This window comes from Stigmatopora argus, chromosome 2 (assembly GCF_051989625.1).
Source record: "Stigmatopora argus isolate UIUO_Sarg chromosome 2, RoL_Sarg_1.0, whole genome shotgun sequence".
In the NCBI taxonomy this organism is placed as follows: domain Eukaryota; kingdom Metazoa; phylum Chordata; class Actinopteri; order Syngnathiformes; family Syngnathidae; genus Stigmatopora; species Stigmatopora argus.
Genome location: NC_135388.1, coordinates 24963060 through 24987473, shown reverse-complemented (window position 1 = coordinate 24987473; position 24414 = coordinate 24963060).

The window sequence follows — 24414 nt, the reverse complement described above, 5'->3', positions numbered from 1 at the left end:
ACTCGGCCAAAACATGCTTTTCAGCCTCTGAAAAGCACATTTAGGCCATAAAAACTGAAAATGTCCCCTGCAACCAAACGAACTGTCGGAGACACAAATCTACAATGGACATAGTGTAAAATGGTCCAATTCAAGTAAGTTATTCATTTGGCATCATTCGAAGTGATAGAAATCAAGTTTTAATGAAAATTACCATACTCGGCCAAAACATGCTTTTCAGCCCCTGAAAAGCACATTTTGGCCTTAAAAACTGAATATGTCCCCTGCAACCAAACGAACTGTCAGAGATACAAATCTACAATGGACATAGTGTAAAATGGTCCAATTCAAGTAAGTTATTCATTTGGCATCATTCGAAGTGATAGAAATCAAGTTTTAATGAAAATTATCATACTCTGCCAAAACATGCTTTTCAGCCTCTGAAAAGCACATTTTGGCCATAAAAACTGAAAATGTCCCCTGCAACCAAACGAACTGTCGGAGACACAAATCTACAATGGACATAGTGTAAAATGGTCCAATTCGAGTAAGTTATTCATTTGGCATCATTCGAAGTGATAGAAATCAAGTTTTAATGAACATTATCATACTCGGCCAAAACATGCTTTTCAGCCTCTGAAAAGCACATTTTGGCCATAAAAACTGAATATGTCCCCTGCACCAAACGAACTGTCAGAGACACAAATCTACAATGGACATAGTGTAAAATGGTCCAATTCAAGTAAATTATTCATTTGGCATCATTCGAAGTGATAGAAATCAAGTTTTAATGAAAATTATCATACTCGGCCAAAACATGCTTTTCAGCCCCTGAAAAGCACATTTTGGCCATAAAAACTGAATATGTCCCCTGCAACCAAACGAACTGTCAGAGACACAAATCTACAATGGACATAGTGTAAAATGGTCCAATTCAAGTAAGTTATTCATTTGGCATCATTCGAAGTGATAGAAATTAAGTTTTAATGAAAATTATCATACTCTGCCAAAACATGCTTTTCAGCCTCTGAAAAGCACATTTTGGCCATAAAAACTGAAAATGTCCCCTGCAACCAAACGAACTGTCGGAGACACAAATCTACAATGGACATAGTGTAAAATGGTCCAATTCAAGTAAGTTATTCATTTGGCATCAATCGAAGTGATAGAAATCAAGTTTTAATGAAAATTATCAAACTCGGCCAAAACATGCTTTTCAGCCCCTGAAAAGCACATTTTGGCCTTAAAAACTGAATATGTCCCCTGCAACCAAACGAACTGTCAGAGATACAAATCTACAATGGACATAGTGTAAAATGGTCCAATTCAAGTAAGTTATTCATTTGGCATCATTCGAAGTGATAGAAATCAAGTTTTAATGAAAATTATCATACTCTGCCAAAACATGCTTTTCAGCCTCTGAAAAGCACATTTTGGCCATAAAAACTGAAAATGTCCCCTGCAACCAAACGAACTGTCGGAGACACAAATCTACAATGGACATAGTGTAAAATGGTCCAATTCAAGTAAGTTATTCATTTGGCATCATTCGAAGTGATAGAAATCAAGTTTTAATGAACATTATCATACTCGGCCAAAACATGCTTTTCAGCCTCTGAAAAGCACATTTTGGCCATAAAAACTGAATATGTCCCCTGCACCAAACGAACTGTCAGAGACACAAATCTACAATGGACATAGTTTAAAATGGTCCAATTCAAGTAAGTTATTCATTTGGCATCATTCGAAGTGATAGAAATCAAGTTTTAATGAAAATTATCATACTCGGCCAAAACATGCTTTTCAGCCCCTGAAAAGCACATTTTTCCCATAAAAACTGAATATGTCCCCTGCAACCAAACGAACTGTCAGAGACACAAATCTATAATGGACATAGTGTAAAATGGTCCAATTCAAGTAAATTATTCATTTGGCATCATTCGAAGTGATAGAAATCAAGTTTTAATGAAAATTATCATACTCGGCCAAAACATGCTTTTCAGCCTCTGAAAAGCACATTTTGGCCATAAAAACTGAAAATGTCCCCTGCAACCAAACGAACTGTCGGAGACACAAATCTACAATCTACATAGTGTAAAATGGTCCAATTCAAGTAAGTTATTCATTTGGCATCATTCGAATGGATAGAAATCAAGTTTTAAAGAAAATAATCATACTCTGCCAAAACGTGCTTTTCAGCCCCTGAAAAGCACATTTTGGCCATAAAAACTGAATATGTCCCCTGCAACCAAACGAACTGTCAGAGACACAAATCTACAATGGACATAGTGTAAAATGGTCCAATTCAAGTAAGTTATTCATTTGGCATCATTCGAAATGATAGAAATTAAGTTTTAATGAAAATTATCATACTCTGCCAAAACATGCTTTTCAGCCTCTGAAAAGCACATTTTGGCCATAAAAACTGAAAATGTCCCCTGCAACCAAACGAACTGTCGGAGACACAAATCTACAATGGACATAGTGTAAAATGGTCCAATTCAAGTAAGTTATTCATTTGGCATCATTCGAAGTGATAGAAATCAAGTTTTAATGAAAATTATCATACTCGGCCAAAACATGCTTTTCAGCCCCTGAAAAGCACATTTTGGCCATAAAAACTGAATATGTCCCCTGTAACCAAACGAACTGTCAGAGACACAAATCTACAATGGACATAATGTAAAATGGTCCAATTCAAGTAAGTTATTCATTTGGCATCATTCGAAGTGATAGAAATCAAGTTTTAATGAAAATTATCATACTCGGCCAAAACATGCTTTTCAGCCTCTGAAAAGCACATTTTGGCCATAAAAACTGAAAATGTCCCCTGCAACCAAACGAACTGTCGGAGACACAAATCTACAATGGACATAGTGTAAAATGGTCCAATTCAAGTAAGTTATTCATTTGGCATCAATCGAAGTGATAGAAATCAAGTTTTAATGAAAATTATCAAACTCGGCCAAAACATGCTTTTCAGCCCCTGAAAAGTACATTTTGGCCATAAAAACTGAATATGTCCCCTGCAACCAAACGAACTGTCAGAGACACAAATCTACAATGGACATAGTGTCAAATGGTCCAATTCAAGTAAGTTATTCATTTGGCATCATTCGAAGTGATAGAAATTAAGTTTTAATGAAAATTATCATACTCTGCCAAAACATGCTTTTCAGCCTCTGAAAAGCACATTTTGGCCATAAAAACTGAAAATGTCCCCTGCAACCAAACGAACTGTCGGAGACACAAATCTACAATGGACATAGTGTAAAATGGTCCAATTCAAGTAAGTTATTCATTTGGCATCATTCGAAGTGATAGAAATTAAGTTTAAATTAAAATCATCATACTCGGCCAAAACATGCTTTTCAGCCCCTGAAAAGCACATTTTGGCCATAAAAACTGAAAATGTCCCCTGCAACCAAACAAACTGTCGGAGACACAAATCTACAATTGACATAGTGTAAAATGGTCCAATTCAAGTAAGTTATTCATTTGGCATCATTCGAAGTGATAGAAATCAAGTTTTAATGAAAATTATCATACTCGGCCAAAACATGCTTTTCAGCCTCAGAAAAGCACATTTTGGCCATAAAAACTGAATATGTCCCCTGCAACCAAACAAACTGTCAGAGACACAAATCTACAATGGACATAATGTAAAATGGTCCAATTCAAGTAAGTTATTCATTTGGCATCATTCGAATGGATAGAAATCAAGTTTTAATGAAAATTATCATATTCTGCCAAAACGTGCTTTTCAGCCCCTGAAAAGCACATTTTGGCCATAAAAACTGAATATGTCCCCTGCAACCAAATGAACTGTCAGAGACACAAATCTACAATAGACATAGTGTAAAATGGTCCAATTCAAGTAAGTTATTCATTTGGCATCATTCGAATGGATAGAAATCAAGTTTTAATGAAAATTATCATACTCGGCCAAAACATGCTTTTCAGCCTCTGAAAAGCACATTTTGGCCATAAAAACTGAAAATGTCCCCTGCAACCAAACGAACTGTCGGAGACACAAATCTACAATGGACATAGTGTTAAATGGTCCAATTCAAGTAAGTTATTCATTTGGCATCATTCGAAGTGATAGAAATCAAGTTTTAATGAAAATTACCATACTCGGCCAAAACATGCTTTTCAGCCCCTGAAAAGCACATTTTGGCCTTAAAAACTGAATATGTCCCCTGCAACCAAACGAACTGTCAGAGATACAAATCTACAATGGACATAGTGTAAAATGGTCCAATTCAAGTAAGTTATTCATTTGGCATCATTCGAATGGATAGAAATCAAGTTTTAATGAAAATTATCATACTCGGCCAAAACATGCTTTTCAGCCTCTGAAAAGCACATTTTGGCCATAAAAACTGAAAATGTCCCCTGCAACCAAACGAACTGTCGGAGACACAAATCTACAATGGACATAGTGTAAAATGGTCCAATTCAAGTAAGTTATTCATTTGGCATCATTCGAAGTGATAGAAATCAAGTTTTAATGAAAATTACCATACTCGGCCAAAACATGCTTTTCAGCCCCTGAAAAGCACATTTTGGCCTTAAAAACTGAATATGTCCCCTGCAACCAAACGAACTGTCAGAGATACAAATCTACAATGGACATAGTGTAAAATGGTCCAATTCAAGTAAGTTATTCATTTGGCATCATTCGAAGTGATAGAAATTAAGTTTTAATGAAAATTATCATACTCTGCCAAAACATGCTTTTCAGCCTCTGAAAAGCACATTTTGGCCATAAAAACTGAAAATGTCCCCTGCAACCAAACGAACTGTCGGAGACACAAATCTACAATGGACATAGTGTAAAATGGTCCAATTCAAGTAAGTTATTCATTTGGCATCATTCGAAGTGATAGAAATCAAGTTTTAATGAAAATTATCATACTCGGCCAAAACATGCTTTTCAGCCTCAGAAAAGCACATTTTGGCCATAAAAACTGAATATGTCCCCTGCAACCAAACGAACTGTCGGAGACACAAATCTACAATGGACATAGTGTAAAATGGTCCAATTCAAGTAAGTTATTCATTTGGCATCATTCGAAGTGATAGAAATCAAGTTTTAATGAACATTATCATACTCGGCCAAAACATGCTTTTCAGCCTCTGAAAAGCACATTTTGGCCATAAAAACTGAATATGTCCCCTGCACCAAACGAACTGTCAGAGACACAAATCTACAATGGACATAGTTTAAAATGGTCCAATTCAAGTAAGTTATTCATTTGGCATCATTCGAAGTGATAGAAATCAAGTTTTAATGAAAATTATCATACTCGGCCAAAACATGCTTTTCAGCCCCTGAAAAGCACATTTTTCCCATAAAAACTGAATATGTCCCCTGCAACCAAACGAACTGTCAGAGACACAAATCTATAATGGACATAGTGTAAAATGGTCCAATTCAAGTAAATTATTCATTTGGCATCATTCGAAGTGATAGAAATCAAGTTTTAATGAAAATTATCATACTCGGCCAAAACATGCTTTTCAGCCTCTGAAAAGCACATTTTGGCCATAAAAACTGAAAATGTCCCCTGCAACCAAACGAACTGTCGGAGACACAAATCTACAATCTACATAGTGTAAAATGGTCCAATTCAAGTAAGTTATTCATTTGGCATCATTCGAATGGATAGAAATCAAGTTTTAATGAAAATTATCATACTCTGCCAAAACGTGCTTTTCAGCCCCTGAAAAGCACATTTTGGCCATAAAAACTGAATATGTCCCCTGCAACCAAACGAACTGTCAGAGACACAAATCTACAATGGACATAGTGTAAAATGGTCCAATTCAAGTAAGTTATTCATTTGGCATCATTCGAAATGATAGAAATTAAGTTTTAATGAAAATTATCATACTCTGCCAAAACATGCTTTTCAGCCTCTGAAAAGCACATTTTGGCCATAAAAACTGAAAATGTCCCCTGCAACCAAACGAACTGTCGGAGACACAAATCTACAATGGACATAGTGTAAAATGGTCCAATTCAAGTAAGTTATTCATTTGGCATCATTCGAAGTGATAGAAATCAAGTTTTAATGAAAATTATCATACTCGGCCAAAACATGCTTTTCAGCCCCTGAAAAGCACATTTTGGCCATAAAAACTGAATATGTCCCCTGTAACCAAACGAACTGTCAGAGACACAAATCTACAATGGACATAATGTAAAATGGTCCAATTCAAGTAAGTTATTCATTTGGCATCATTCGAAGTGATAGAAATCAAGTTTTAATGAAAATTATCATACTCGGCCAAAACATGCTTTTCAGCCTCTGAAAAGCACATTTTGGCCATAAAAACTGAAAATGTCCCCTGCAACCAAACGAACTGTCGGAGACACAAATCTACAATGGACATAGTGTAAAATGGTCCAATTCAAGTAAGTTATTCATTTGGCATCAATCGAAGTGATAGAAATCAAGTTTTAATGAAAATTATCAAACTCGGCCAAAACATGCTTTTCAGCCCCTGAAAAGTACATTTTGGCCATAAAAACTGAATATGTCCCCTGCAACCAAACGAACTGTCAGAGACACAAATCTACAATGGACATAGTGTCAAATGGTCCAATTCAAGTAAGTTATTCATTTGGCATCATTCGAAGTGATAGAAATTAAGTTTTAATGAAAATTATCATACTCTGCCAAAACATGCTTTTCAGCCTCTGAAAAGCACATTTTGGCCATAAAAACTGAAAATGTCCCCTGCAACCAAACGAACTGTCGGAGACACAAATCTACAATGGACATAGTGTAAAATGGTCCAATTCAAGTAAGTTATTCATTTGGCATCATTCGAAGTGATAGAAATTAAGTTTAAATTAAAATCATCATACTCGGCCAAAACATGCTTTTCAGCCCCTGAAAAGCACATTTTGGCCATAAAAACTGAAAATGTCCCCTGCAACCAAACAAACTGTCGGAGACACAAATCTACAATTGACATAGTGTAAAATGGTCCAATTCAAGTAAGTTATTCATTTGGCATCATTCGAAGTGATAGAAATCAAGTTTTAATGAAAATTATCATACTCGGCCAAAACATGCTTTTCAGCCTCAGAAAAGCACATTTTGGCCATAAAAACTGAATATGTCCCCTGCAACCAAACAAACTGTCAGAGACACAAATCTACAATGGACATAATGTAAAATGGTCCAATTCAAGTAAGTTATTCATTTGGCATCATTCGAATGGATAGAAATCAAGTTTTAATGAAAATTATCATATTCTGCCAAAACGTGCTTTTCAGCCCCTGAAAAGCACATTTTGGCCATAAAAACTGAATATGTCCCCTGCAACCAAATGAACTGTCAGAGACACAAATCTACAATGGACATAGTGTAAAATGGTCCAATTCAAGTAAGTTATTCATTTGGCATCATTCGAATGGATAGAAATCAAGTTTTAATGAAAATTATCATACTCGGCCAAAACATGCTTTTCAGCCTCTGAAAAGCACATTTTGGCCATAAAAACTGAAAATGTCCCCTGCAACCAAACGAACTGTCGGAGACACAAATCTACAATGGACATAGTGTTAAATGGTCCAATTCAAGTAAGTTATTCATTTGGCATCATTCGAAGTGATAGAAATCAAGTTTTAATGAAAATTACCATACTCGGCCAAAACATGCTTTTCAGCCCCTGAAAAGCACATTTTGGCCTTAAAAACTGAATATGTCCCCTGCAACCAAACGAACTGTCAGAGATACAAATCTACAATGGACATAGTGTAAAATGGTCCAATTCAAGTAAGTTATTCATTTGGCATCATTCGAATGGATAGAAATCAAGTTTTAATGAAAATTATCATACTCGGCCAAAACATGCTTTTCAGCCTCTGAAAAGCACATTTTGGCCATAAAAACTGAAAATGTCCCCTGCAACCAAACGAACTGTCGGAGACACAAATCTACAATGGACATAGTGTAAAATGGTCCAATTCAAGTAAGTTATTCATTTGGCATCATTCGAAGTGATAGAAATCAAGTTTTAATGAAAATTACCATACTCGGCCAAAACATGCTTTTCAGCCCCTGAAAAGCACATTTTGGCCTTAAAAACTGAATATGTCCCCTGCAACCAAACGAACTGTCAGAGATACAAATCTACAATGGACATAGTGTAAAATGGTCCAATTCAAGTAAGTTATTCATTTGGCATCATTCGAAGTGATAGAAATTAAGTTTTAATGAAAATTATCATACTCTGCCAAAACATGCTTTTCAGCCTCTGAAAAGCACATTTTGGCCATAAAAACTGAAAATGTCCCCTGCAACCAAACGAACTGTCGGAGACACAAATCTACAATGGACATAGTGTAAAATGGTCCAATTCAAGTAAGTTATTCATTTGGCATCATTCGAAGTGATAGAAATCAAGTTTTAATGAAAATTATCATACTCGGCCAAAACATGCTTTTCAGCCTCAGAAAAGCACATTTTGGCCATAAAAACTGAATATGTCCCCTGCAACCAAACGAACTGTCGGAGACACAAATCTACAATGGACATAGTGTAAAATGGTCCAATTCAAGTAAGTTATTCATTTGGCATCAATCGAAGTGATAGAAATCAAGTTTTAATGAAAATTATCAAACTCGGCCAAAACATGCTTTTCAGCCCCTGAAAAGCACATTTTGGCCATAAAAACTGAATATGTCCCCTGCAACCAAACGAACTGTCAGAGACACAAATCTACAATGGACATAGTGTAAAATGGTCCAATTCAAGTAAGTTATTCATTTGGCATCATTCGAAGTGATAGAAATTAAGTTTTAATGAAAATTATCATACTCTACCAAAACATGCTTTTCAGCCTCTGAAAAGCACATTTTGGCCATAAAAACTGAAAATGTCCCCTGCAACCAAACGAACTGTCGGAGACACAAATCTACAATGGACATAGTGTAAAATGGTCCAATTCAAGTAAGTTATTCATTTGGCATCATTCGAATGGATAGAAATCAAGTTTTAATGAAAATTATCATACTCTGCCAAAACATGCTTTTCAGCCTCTGAAAAGCACATTTTGGCCATAAAAACTGAAAATGTCCCCTGCAACCAAACGAACTGTCGGAGACACAAATCTACAATGGACATAGTGTAAAATGGTCCAATTCAAGTAAGTTATTCATTTGGCATCATTCGAAGTGATAGAAATTAAGTTTAAATTAAAATCATCATACTCGGCCAAAACATGCTTTTCAGCCCCTGAAAAGCACATTTTGGCCATAAAAACTGAAAATGTCCCCTGCAACCAAACAAACTGTCGGAGACACAAATCTACAATTGACATAGTGTAAAATGGTCCAATTCAAGTAAGTTATTCATTTGGCATCATTCGAAGTGATAGAAATCAAGTTTTAATGAAAATTATCATACTCGGCCAAAACATGCTTTTCAGCCTCAGAAAAGCACATTTTGGCCATAAAAACTGAATATGTCCCCTGCAACCAAACAAACTGTCAGAGACACAAATCTACAATGGACATAATGTAAAATGGTCCAATTCAAGTAAGTTATTCATTTGGCATCATTCGAATGGATAGAAATCAAGTTTTAATGAAAATTATCATATTCTGCCAAAACGTGCTTTTCAGCCCCTGAAAAGCACATTTTGGCCATAAAAACTGAATATGTCCCCTGCAACCAAATGAACTGTCAGAGACACAAATCTACAATGGACATAGTGTAAAATGGTCCAATTCAAGTAAGTTATTCATTTGGCATCATTCGAATGGATAGAAATCAAGTTTTAATGAAAATTATCATACTCGGCCAAAACATGCTTTTCAGCCTCTGAAAAGCACATTTTGGCCATAAAAACTGAAAATGTCCCCTGCAACCAAACGAACTGTCGGAGACACAAATCTACAATGGACATAGTGTTAAATGGTCCAATTCAAGTAAGTTATTCATTTGGCATCATTCGAAGTGATAGAAATCAAGTTTTAATGAAAATTACCATACTCGGCCAAAACATGCTTTTCAGCCCCTGAAAAGCACATTTTGGCCTTAAAAACTGAATATGTCCCCTGCAACCAAACGAACTGTCAGAGATACAAATCTACAATGGACATAGTGTAAAATGGTCCAATTCAAGTAAGTTATTCATTTGGCATCATTCGAATGGATAGAAATCAAGTTTTAATGAAAATTATCATACTCGGCCAAAACATGCTTTTCAGCCTCTGAAAAGCACATTTTGGCCATAAAAACTGAAAATGTCCCCTGCAACCAAACGAACTGTCGGAGACACAAATCTACAATGGACATAGTGTAAAATGGTCCAATTCAAGTAAGTTATTCATTTGGCATCATTCGAAGTGATAGAAATCAAGTTTTAATGAAAATTACCATACTCGGCCAAAACATGCTTTTCAGCCCCTGAAAAGCACATTTTGGCCTTAAAAACTGAATATGTCCCCTGCAACCAAACGAACTGTCAGAGATACAAATCTACAATGGACATAGTGTAAAATGGTCCAATTCAAGTAAGTTATTCATTTGGCATCATTCGAAGTGATAGAAATTAAGTTTTAATGAAAATTATCATACTCTGCCAAAACATGCTTTTCAGCCTCTGAAAAGCACATTTTGGCCATAAAAACTGAAAATGTCCCCTGCAACCAAACGAACTGTCGGAGACACAAATCTACAATGGACATAGTGTAAAATGGTCCAATTCAAGTAAGTTATTCATTTGGCATCATTCGAAGTGATAGAAATCAAGTTTTAATGAAAATTATCATACTCGGCCAAAACATGCTTTTCAGCCTCAGAAAAGCACATTTTGGCCATAAAAACTGAATATGTCCCCTGCAACCAAACGAACTGTCGGAGACACAAATCTACAATGGACATAGTGTAAAATGGTCCAATTCAAGTAAGTTATTCATTTGGCATCATTCGAAGTGATAGAAATCAAGTTTTAATGAACATTATCATACTCGGCCAAAACATGCTTTTCAGCCTCTGAAAAGCACATTTTGGCCATAAAAACTGAATATGTCCCCTGCACCAAACGAACTGTCAGAGACACAAATCTACAATGGACATAGTTTAAAATGGTCCAATTCAAGTAAGTTATTCATTTGGCATCATTCGAAGTGATAGAAATCAAGTTTTAATGAAAATTATCATACTCGGCCAAAACATGCTTTTCAGCCCCTGAAAAGCACATTTTTCCCATAAAAACTGAATATGTCCCCTGCAACCAAACGAACTGTCAGAGACACAAATCTATAATGGACATAGTGTAAAATGGTCCAATTCAAGTAAATTATTCATTTGGCATCATTCGAAGTGATAGAAATCAAGTTTTAATGAAAATTATCATACTCGGCCAAAACATGCTTTTCAGCCTCTGAAAAGCACATTTTGGCCATAAAAACTGAAAATGTCCCCTGCAACCAAACGAACTGTCGGAGACACAAATCTACAATCTACATAGTGTAAAATGGTCCAATTCAAGTAAGTTATTCATTTGGCATCATTCGAATGGATAGAAATCAAGTTTTAATGAAAATTATCATACTCTGCCAAAACGTGCTTTTCAGCCCCTGAAAAGCACATTTTGGCCATAAAAACTGAATATGTCCCCTGCAACCAAACGAACTGTCAGAGACACAAATCTACAATGGACATAGTGTAAAATGGTCCAATTCAAGTAAGTTATTCATTTGGCATCATTCGAAATGATAGAAATTAAGTTTTAATGAAAATTATCATACTCTGCCAAAACATGCTTTTCAGCCTCTGAAAAGCACATTTTGGCCATAAAAACTGAAAATGTCCCCTGCAACCAAACGAACTGTCGGAGACACAAATCTACAATGGACATAGTGTAAAATGGTCCAATTCAAGTAAGTTATTCATTTGGCATCATTCGAAGTGATAGAAATCAAGTTTTAATGAAAATTATCATACTCGGCCAAAACATGCTTTTCAGCCCCTGAAAAGCACATTTTGGCCATAAAAACTGAATATGTCCCCTGTAACCAAACGAACTGTCAGAGACACAAATCTACAATGGACATAATGTAAAATGGTCCAATTCAAGTAAGTTATTCATTTGGCATCATTCGAAGTGATAGAAATCAAGTTTTAATGAAAATTATCATACTCGGCCAAAACATGCTTTTCAGCCTCTGAAAAGCACATTTTGGCCATAAAAACTGAAAATGTCCCCTGCAACCAAACGAACTGTCGGAGACACAAATCTACAATGGACATAGTGTAAAATGGTCCAATTCAAGTAAGTTATTCATTTGGCATCAATCGAAGTGATAGAAATCAAGTTTTAATGAAAATTATCAAACTCGGCCAAAACATGCTTTTCAGCCCCTGAAAAGTACATTTTGGCCATAAAAACTGAATATGTCCCCTGCAACCAAACGAACTGTCAGAGACACAAATCTACAATGGACATAGTGTCAAATGGTCCAATTCAAGTAAGTTATTCATTTGGCATCATTCGAAGTGATAGAAATTAAGTTTTAATGAAAATTATCATACTCTGCCAAAACATGCTTTTCAGCCTCTGAAAAGCACATTTTGGCCATAAAAACTGAAAATGTCCCCTGCAACCAAACGAACTGTCGGAGACACAAATCTACAATGGACATAGTGTAAAATGGTCCAATTCAAGTAAGTTATTCATTTGGCATCATTCGAAGTGATAGAAATTAAGTTTAAATTAAAATCATCATACTCGGCCAAAACATGCTTTTCAGCCCCTGAAAAGCACATTTTGGCCATAAAAACTGAAAATGTCCCCTGCAACCAAACAAACTGTCGGAGACACAAATCTACAATTGACATAGTGTAAAATGGTCCAATTCAAGTAAGTTATTCATTTGGCATCATTCGAAGTGATAGAAATCAAGTTTTAATGAAAATTATCATACTCGGCCAAAACATGCTTTTCAGCCTCAGAAAAGCACATTTTGGCCATAAAAACTGAATATGTCCCCTGCAACCAAACAAACTGTCAGAGACACAAATCTACAATGGACATAATGTAAAATGGTCCAATTCAAGTAAGTTATTCATTTGGCATCATTCGAATGGATAGAAATCAAGTTTTAATGAAAATTATCATATTCTGCCAAAACGTGCTTTTCAGCCCCTGAAAAGCACATTTTGGCCATAAAAACTGAATATGTCCCCTGCAACCAAATGAACTGTCAGAGACACAAATCTACAATGGACATAGTGTAAAATGGTCCAATTCAAGTAAGTTATTCATTTGGCATCATTCGAATGGATAGAAATCAAGTTTTAATGAAAATTATCATACTCGGCCAAAACATGCTTTTCAGCCTCTGAAAAGCACATTTTGGCCATAAAAACTGAAAATGTCCCCTGCAACCAAACGAACTGTCGGAGACACAAATCTACAATGGACATAGTGTTAAATGGTCCAATTCAAGTAAGTTATTCATTTGGCATCATTCGAAGTGATAGAAATCAAGTTTTAATGAAAATTACCATACTCGGCCAAAACATGCTTTTCAGCCCCTGAAAAGCACATTTTGGCCTTAAAAACTGAATATGTCCCCTGCAACCAAACGAACTGTCAGAGATACAAATCTACAATGGACATAGTGTAAAATGGTCCAATTCAAGTAAGTTATTCATTTGGCATCATTCGAATGGATAGAAATCAAGTTTTAATGAAAATTATCATACTCGGCCAAAACATGCTTTTCAGCCTCTGAAAAGCACATTTTGGCCATAAAAACTGAAAATGTCCCCTGCAACCAAACGAACTGTCGGAGACACAAATCTACAATGGACATAGTGTAAAATGGTCCAATTCAAGTAAGTTATTCATTTGGCATCATTCGAAGTGATAGAAATCAAGTTTTAATGAAAATTACCATACTCGGCCAAAACATGCTTTTCAGCCCCTGAAAAGCACATTTTGGCCTTAAAAACTGAATATGTCCCCTGCAACCAAACGAACTGTCAGAGATACAAATCTACAATGGACATAGTGTAAAATGGTCCAATTCAAGTAAGTTATTCATTTGGCATCATTCGAAGTGATAGAAATTAAGTTTTAATGAAAATTATCATACTCTGCCAAAACATGCTTTTCAGCCTCTGAAAAGCACATTTTGGCCATAAAAACTGAAAATGTCCCCTGCAACCAAACGAACTGTCGGAGACACAAATCTACAATGGACATAGTGTAAAATGGTCCAATTCAAGTAAGTTATTCATTTGGCATCATTCGAAGTGATAGAAATCAAGTTTTAATGAAAATTATCATACTCGGCCAAAACATGCTTTTCAGCCTCAGAAAAGCACATTTTGGCCATAAAAACTGAATATGTCCCCTGCAACCAAACGAACTGTCGGAGACACAAATCTACAATGGACATAGTGTAAAATGGTCCAATTCAAGTAAGTTATTCATTTGGCATCAATCGAAGTGATAGAAATCAAGTTTTAATGAAAATTATCAAACTCGGCCAAAACATGCTTTTCAGCCCCTGAAAAGCACATTTTGGCCATAAAAACTGAATATGTCCCCTGCAACCAAACGAACTGTCAGAGACACAAATCTACAATGGACATAGTGTAAAATGGTCCAATTCAAGTAAGTTATTCATTTGGCATCATTCGAAGTGATAGAAATTAAGTTTTAATGAAAATTATCATACTCTACCAAAACATGCTTTTCAGCCTCTGAAAAGCACATTTTGGCCATAAAAACTGAAAATGTCCCCTGCAACCAAACGAACTGTCGGAGACACAAATCTACAATGGACATAGTGTAAAATGGTCCAATTCAAGTAAGTTATTCATTTGGCATCATTCGAATGGATAGAAATCAAGTTTTAATGAAAATTATCATACTCGGCCAAAACATGCTTTTCAGCCTCTGAAAAGCACATTTTGGCCATAAAAACTGAAAATGTCCCCTGCAACCAAACGAACTGTCGGAGACACAAATCTACAATGGACATAGTGTAAAATGGTCCAATTCAAGTAAGTTATTCATTTGGCATCATTCGAAGTGATAGAAATCAAGTTTTAATGAAAATTACCATACTCGGCCAAAACATGCTTTTCAGCCCCTGAAAAGCACATTTTGGCCTTAAAAACTGAATATGTCCCCTGCAACCAAACGAACAGTCAGAGATACAAATCTACAATGGACATAATGTAAAATGGTCCAATTCAAGTAAGTTATTCATTTGGCATCATTCGAATGGATAGAAATCAAGTTTTAATGAAAATTATCATATTCTGCCAAAACGTGCTTTTCAGCCCCTGAAAAGCACATTTTGGCCATAAAAACTGAATATGTCCCCTGCAACCAAATGAACTGTCAGAGACACAAATCTACAATGGACATAGTGTAAAATGGTCCAATTCAAGTAAGTTATTCATTTGGCATCATTCGAATGGATAGAAATCAAGTTTTAATGAAAATTATCATACTCGGCCAAAACATGCTTTTCAGCCTCTGAAAAGCACATTTAGGCCATAAAAACTGAAAATGTCCCCTGCAACCAAACGAACTGTCGGAGACACAAATCTACAATGGACATAGTGTAAAATGGTCCAATTCAAGTAAGTTATTCATTTGGCATCATTCGAAGTGATAGAAATCAAGTTTTAATGAAAATTACCATACTCGGCCAAAACATGCTTTTCAGCCCCTGAAAAGCACATTTTGGCCTTAAAAACTGAATATGTCCCCTGCAACCAAACGAACTGTCAGAGATACAAATCTACAATGGACATAGTGTAAAATGGTCCAATTCAAGTAAGTTATTCATTTGGCATCATTCGAAGTGATAGAAATCAAGTTTTAATGAAAATTATCATACTCGGCCAAAACATGCTTTTCAGCCTCTGAAAAGCACATTTTGGCCATAAAAACTGAAAATGTCCCCTGCAACCAAACGAACTGTCGGAGACACAAATCTACAATGGACATAGTGTAAAATGGTCCAATTCGAGTAAGTTATTCATTTGGCATCATTCGAAGTGATAGAAATCAAGTTTTAATGAACATTATCATACTCGGCCAAAACATGCTTTTCAGCCTCTGAAAAGCACATTTTGGCCATAAAAACTGAATATGTCCCCTGCACCAAACGAACTGTCAGAGACACAAATCTACAATGGACATAGTGTAAAATGGTCCAATTCAAGTAAATTATTCATTTGGCATCATTCGAAGTGATAGAAATCAAGTTTTAATGAAAATTATCATACTCGGCCAAAACATGCTTTTCAGCCCCTGAAAAGCACATTTTGGCCATAAAAACTGAATATGTCCCCTGCAACCAAACGAACTGTCAGAGACACAAATCTACAATGGACATAGTGTAAAATGGTCCAATTCAAGTAAATTATTCATTTGGCATCATTCGAAGTGATAGAAATCAAGTTTTAATGAAAATTATCATACTCGGCCAAAACATGCTTTTCAGCCTCTGAAAAGCACATTTTGGCCATAAAAACTGAAAATGTCCCCTGCAACCAAACGAACTGTCGGAGACACAAATCTACAATGGACATAGTGTAAAATGGTCCAATTCAAGTAAGTTATTCATTTGGCATCATTCGAAGTGATAGAAATCAAGTTTTAATGAAAATTAAAATACTCGGCCAAAACATGCTTTTCAGCCCCTGAAAAGCACATTTTGGCCTTAAAAACTGAATATGTCCCCTGCAACCAAACGAACTGTCAGAGATACAAATCTACAATGGACATAATGTAAAATGGTCCAATTCAAGTAAGTTATTCATTTGGCATCATTCGAATGGATAGAAATCAAGTTTTAATGAAAATTATCATATTCTGCCAAAACGTGCTTTTCAGCCCCTGAAAAGCACATTTTGGCCATAAAAACTGAAAATGTCCCCTGCAACCAAACGAACTGTCGGAGACACAAATCTACAATGGACATAGTGTAAAATGGTCCAATTCAAGTAAGTTATTCATTTGGCATCATTCGAAGTGATAGAAATCAGGTTTTAATGAAAATTACCATACTCGGCCAAAACATGCTTTTCAGCCCCTGAAAAGCACATTTTGGCCTTAAAAACTGAATATGTCCCCTGCAACCAAACGAACTGTCAGAGATACAAATCTACAATGGACATAATGTAAAATGGTCCAATTCAAGTAAGTTATTCATTTGGCATCATTCGAATGGATAGAAATCAAGTTTTAATGAAAATTATCATATTCTGCCAAAACGTGCTTTTCAGCCCCTGAAAAGCACATTTTGGCCATAAAAACTGAATATGTCCCCTGCAACCAAATGAACTGTCAGAGACACAAATCTACAATGGACATAGTGTAAAATGGTCCAATTCAAGTAAGTTATTCATTTGGCATCATTCGAATGGATAGAAATCAAGTTTTAATGAAAATTATCATACTCGGCCAAAACATGCTTTTCAGCCTCTGAAAAGCACATTTTGGCCATAAAAACTGAAAATGTCCCCTGCAACCAAACGAACTGTCGGAGACACAAATCTACAATGGACATAGTGTAAAATGGTCCAATTCAAGTAAGTTATTCATTTGGCATCATTCGAAGTGATAGAAATCAAGTTTTAATGAAAATTACCATACTCGGCCAAAACATGCTTTTCAGCCCCTGAAAAGCACATTTTGGCCTTAAAAACTGAATATGTCCCCTGCAACCAAACGAACTGTCAGAGATACAAATCTACAATGGACATAGTGTAAAATGGTCCAATTCAAGTAAGTTATTCATTTGGCATCATTCGAAGTGATAGAAATCAAGTTTTAATGAAAATTATCATACTCTGCCAAAACATGCTTTTCAGCCTCTGAAAAGCACATTTTGGCCATAAAAACTGAAAATGTCCCCTGCAACCAAACGAACTGTCGGAGACACAAATCTACAATGGACATAGTGTAAAATGGTCCAATTCAAGTAAGTTATTCATTTGGCATCATTCGAAGTGATAGAAATCAAGTTTTAATGAAAATTATCATACTCGGCCAAAACATGCTTTTCAGCCCCTGAAAAGCACATTTTGGCCATAAAAACTGAATATGTCCCCTGCAACCAAACGAACTGTCAGAGACACAAATCTACAATGGACATAGTGTAAAATGGTCCAATTCAAGTAAATTATACATTTGGCATCATTCGAAGTGATAGAAATCAAGTTTTAATGAAAATTATCATACTCGGCCAAAACATGCTTTTCAGCCTCTGAAAAGCACATTTTGGCCATAAAAACTGAAAATGTCCCCTGCAACCAAACGAACTGTCGGAGACACAAATCTACAATGGACATAGTGTAAAATGGTCCAATTCAAGTAAGTTATTCATTTGGCATCATTCGAAGTGATAGAAGTCAAGTTTTAATGAAAATTACCATACTCGGCCAAAACATGCTTTTCAGCCCCTGAAAAGCACATTTTGTCCTTAAAAACTGAATATGTCCCCTGCAACCAAACGAACTGTCAGAGATACAAATCTACAATGGACATAGTGTAAAATGGTCCAATTCAAGTAAGTTATTCATTTGGCATCATTCGAAGTGATAGAAATTAAGTTTTAATGAAAATTATCATACTCTGCCAAAACATGCTTTTCAGCCTCTGAAAAGCACATTTTGGCCATAAAAACTGAAAATGTCCCCTGCAACCAAACGAACTGTCGGAGACACAAATCTACAATGGACATAGTGTAAAATGGTCCAATTCAGGTAAGTTATTCATTTGGCATCATTCGAAGTGATAGAAATCAAGTTTTAATGAAAATTATCATACTCGGCCAAAACATGCTTTTCAGCCTCAGAAAAGCACATTTTGGCCATAAAAACTGAATATGTCCCCTGCAACCAAACGAACTGTCGGAGACACAAATCTACAATGGACATAGTGTAAAATGGTCCAATTCAGGTAAGTTATTCATTTGGCATCATTCGAATGGATAGAAATCAAGTTTTAATGAAAATTATCATATTCTGCCAAAACGTGCTTTTCAGCCCCTGAAAAGCACATTTTGGCCATAAAAACTGAATATGTCCCCTGCAACCAAACGAACTGTCAGAGACACAAATCTACAATGGACATAGTGTAAAATGGTCCAATTCAAGTAAATTATTCATTTGGCATCATTCGAAGTGATAGAAATCAAGTTTTAATGAAAATTATCATACTCGGCCAAAACATGCTTTTCAGCCTCTGAAAAGCACATTTTGGCCATAAAAACTGAAAATGTCCCCTGCAACCAAACAAACTGTCGGAGACACAAATCTACAATGGACATAGTGTAAAATGGTCCAATTCAAGTAAGTTATTCATTTGGCATCAATCAAAGTGATAGAAATCAAGTTTTAATGAAAATTATCAAACTCGGCCAAAACATGCTTTTCAGCCCCTGAAAAGCACATTTTGGCCATAAAAACTGAATATGTCCCCTGCAACCAAACGAACTGTCAGAGACACAAATCTACAATGGACATAGTGTAAAATGGTCCAATTCAAGTAAGTTATTCATTTGGCATCATTCGAAGTGATAGAAATTAAGTTTTAATGAAAATTATCATACTCTGCCAAAACATGCTTTTCAGCCTCTGAAAAGCACATTTTGGCCATAAAAACTGAAAATGTCCCCTGCAACCAAACGAACTGTCGGAGACACAAATCTACAATGGACATAGTGTAAAATGGTCCAATTCAAGTAAGTTATTCATTTGGCATCAATCGAAGTGATAGAAATCAAGTTTTAATGAAAATTATCAAACTCGGCCAAAACATGCTTTTCAGCCCCTGAAAAGCACATTTTGGCCATAAAAACTGAATATGTCCCCTGCAACCAAATGAACTGTCAGAGACACAAATCTACAATGGACATAGTGTAAAATGGTCCAATTCAAGTAAGTTATTCATTTGGCATCATTCGAATGGATAGAAATCAAGTTTTAATGAAAATTATCATACTCGGCCAAAACATGCTTTTCAGCCTCTGAAAAGCACATTTTGGCCATAAAAACTGAAAATGTCCCCTGCAACCAAACGAACTGTCGGAGACACAAATCTACAATGGACATAGTGTAAAATGGTCCAATTCAAGTAAGTTATTCATTTGGCATCATTCGAAGTGATAGAAATTAAGTTTAAATTAAAATCATCATACTCGGCCAAAACATGCTTTTCAGCCCCTGAAAAGCACATTTTGGCCTTAAAAACTGAATATGTCCCCTGCAACCAAACGAACTGTCAGAGATACAAATCTACAATGGACATAATGTAAAATGGTCCAATTCAAGTAAGTTATTCATTTGGCATCATTCGAATGGATAGAAATCAAGTTTTAATGAAAATTATCATATTCTGCCAAAACGTGCTTTTCAGCCCCTGAAAAGCCCATTTTGGCCATAAAAACTGAAAATGTCCCCTGCAACCAAACGAACTGTCGGAGACACAAATCTACAATGGACATAGTGTAAAATGGTCCAATTCAAGTAAGTTATTCATTTGGCATCATTCGAAGTGATAGAAATCAGGTTTTAATGAAAATTACCATACTCGGCCAAAACATGCTTTTCAGCCCCTGAAAAGCACATTTTGGCCTTAAAAACTGAATATGTCCCCTGCAACCAAACGAACTGTCAGAGATACAAATCTACAATGGACATAATGTAAAATGGTCCAATTCAAGTAAGTTATTCATTTGGCATCATTCGAATGGATAGAAATCAAGTTTTAATGAAAATTATCATATTCTGCCAAAACGTGCTTTTCAGCCCCTGAAAAGCACATTTTGGCCATAAAAATTGAATATGTCCCCTGCAACCAAATGAACTGTCAGAGACACAAATCTACAATGGACATAGTGTAAAATGGTCCAATTCAAGTAAGTTATTCATTTGGCATCATTCGAATGGATAGAAATCAAGTTTTAATGAAAATTATCATACTCGGCCAAAACATGCTTTTCAGCCTCTGAAAAGCACATTTTGGCCATAAAAACTGAAAATGTCCCCTGCAACCAAACGAACTGTCGGAGACACAAATCTACAATGGACATAGTGTAAAATGGTCCAATTCAAGTAAGTTATTCATTTGGCATCATTCGAAGTGATAGAAATCAAGTTTTAATGAAAATTACCATACTCGGCCAAAACATGCTTTTCAGCCCCTGAAAAGCACATTTTGGCCTTAAAAACTGAATATGTCCCCTGCAACCAAACGAACTGTCAGAGATACAAATCTACAATGGACATAGTGTAAAATGGTCCAATTCAAGTAAGTTATTCATTTGGCATCATTCGAAGTGATAGAAATCAAGTTTTAATGAAAATTATCATACTCTGCCAAAACATGCTTTTCAGCCTCTGAAAAGCACATTTTGGCCATAAAAACTGAAAATGTCCCCTGCAACCAAACGAACTGTCGGAGACACAAATCTACAATGGACATAGTGTAAAATGGTCCAATTCAAGTAAGTTATTCATTTGGCATCATTCGAAGTGATAGAAATCAAGTTTTAATGAAAATTATCATACTCGGCCAAAACATGCTTTTCAGCCCCTGAAAAGCACATTTTGGCCATAAAAACTGAATATGTCCCCTGCAACCAAACGAACTGTCAGAGACACAAATCTACAATGGACATAGTGTAAAATGGTCCAATTCAAGTAAATTATTCATTTGGCATCATTCGAAGTGATAGAAATCAAGTTTTAATGAAAATTATCATACTCGGCCAAAACATGCTTTTCAGCCTCTGAAAAGCACATTTTGGCCATAAAAACTGAAAATGTCCCCTGCAACCAAACGAACTGTCGGAGACACAAATCTACAATGGACATAGTGTAAAATGGTCCAATTCAAGTAAGTTATTCATTTGGCATCATTCGAAGTGATAGAAGTCAAGTTTTAATGAAAATTACCATACTCGGCCAAAACATGCTTTTCAGCCCCTGAAAAGCACATTTTGTCCTTAAAAACTGAATATGTCCCCTGCAACCAAACGAACTGTCAGAGATACAAATCTACAATGGACATAGTGTAAAATGGTCCAATTCAAGTAAGTTATTCATTTGGCATCATTCGAAGTGATAGAAATTAAGTTTTAATGAAAATTATCATACTCTGCCAAAACATGCTTTTCAGCCTCTGAAAAGCACATTTTGGCCATAAAAACTGAAAATGTCCCCTGCAACCAAACGAACTGTCGGAGACACAAATCTACAATGGACATAGTGTAAAATGGTCCAATTCAGGTAAGTTATTCATTTGGCATCATTCGAAGTGATAGAAATCAAGTTTTAATGAAAATTATCATACTCGGCCAAAACATGCTTTTCAGCCTCAGAAAAGCACATTTTGGCCATAAAAACTGAATATGTCCCCTGCAACCAAACGAACTGTCGGAGACACAAATCTACAATGGACATAGTGTAAAATGGTCCAATTCAGGTAAGTTATTCATTTGGCATCATTCGAATGGATAGAAATCAAGTTTTAATGAAAATTATCATATTCTGCCAAAACGTGCTTTTCAGCCCCTGAAAAGCACATTTTGGCCATAAAAACTGAATATGTCCCCTGCAACCAAACGAACTGTCAGAGACACAAATCTACAATGGACATAGTGTAAAATGGTCCAATTCAAGTAAATTATTCATTTGGCATCATTCGAAGTGATAGAAATCAAGTTTTAATGAAAATTATCATACTCGGCCAAAACATGCTTTTCAGCCTCTGAAAAGCACATTTTGGCCATAAAAACTGAAAATGTCCCCTGCAACCAAACAAACTGTCGGAGACACAAATCTACAATGGACATAGTGTAAAATGGTCCAATTCAAGTAAGTTATTCATTTGGCATCAATCAAAGTGATAGAAATCAAGTTTTAATGAAAATTATCAAACTCGGCCAAAACATGCTTTTCAGCCCCTGAAAAGCACATTTTGGCCATAAAAACTGAATATGTCCCCTGCAACCAAACGAACTGTCAGAGACACAAATCTACAATGGACATAGTGTAAAATGGTCCAATTCAAGTAAGTTATTCATTTGGCATCATTCGAAGTGATAGAAATTAAGTTTTAATGAAAATTATCATACTCTGCCAAAACATGCTTTTCAGCCTCTGAAAAGCACATTTTGGCCATAAAAACTGAAAATGTCCCCTGCAACCAAACGAACTGTCGGAGACACAAATCTACAATGGACATAGTGTAAAATGGTCCAATTCAAGTAAGTTATTCATTTGGCATCAATCGAAGTGATAGAAATCAAGTTTTAATGAAAATTATCAAACTCGGCCAAAACATGCTTTTCAGCCCCTGAAAAGCACATTTTGGCCATAAAAACTGAATATGTCCCCTGCAACCAAATGAACTGTCAGAGACACAAATCTACAATGGACATAGTGTAAAATGGTCCAATTCAAGTAAGTTATTCATTTGGCATCATTCGAATGGATAGAAATCAAGTTTTAATGAAAATTATCATACTCGGCCAAAACATGCTTTTCAGCCTCTGAAAAGCACATTTTGGCCATAAAAACTGAAAATGTCCCCTGCAACCAAACGAACTGTCGGAGACACAAATCTACAATGGACATAGTGTAAAATGGTCCAATTCAAGTAAGTTATTCATTTGGCATCATTCGAAGTGATAGAAATTAAGTTTAAATTAAAATCATCATACTCGGCCAAAACATGCTTTTCAGCCCCTGAAAAGCACATTTTGGCCTTAAAAACTGAATATGTCCCCTGCAACCAAACGAACTGTCAGAGATACAAATCTACAATGGACATAATGTAAAATGGTCCAATTCAAGTAAGTTATTCATTTGGCATCATTCGAATGGATAGAAATCAAGTTTTAATGAAAATTATCATATTCTGCCAAAACGTGCTTTTCAGCCCCTGAAAAGCACATTTTGGCCATAAAAACTGAAAATGTCCCCTGCAACCAAACGAACTGTCGGAGACACAAATCTACAATGGACATAGTGTAAAATGGTCCAATTCAAGTAAGTTATTCATTTGGCATCATTCGAAGTGATAGAAATCAGGTTTTAATGAAAATTACCATACTCGGCCAAAACATGCTTTTCAGCCCCTGAAAAGCACATTTTGGCCTTAAAAACTGAATATGTCCCCTGCAACCAAACGAACTGTCAGAGATACAAATCTACAATGGACATAATGTAAAATGGTCCAATTCAAGTAAGTTATTCATTTGGCATCATTCGAATGGATAGAAATCAAGTTTTAATGAAAATTATCATATTCTGCCAAAACGTGCTTTTCAGCCCCTGAAAAGCACATTTTGGCCATAAAAACTGAATATGTCCCCTGCAACCAAATGAACTGTCAGAGACACAAATCTACAATGGACATAGT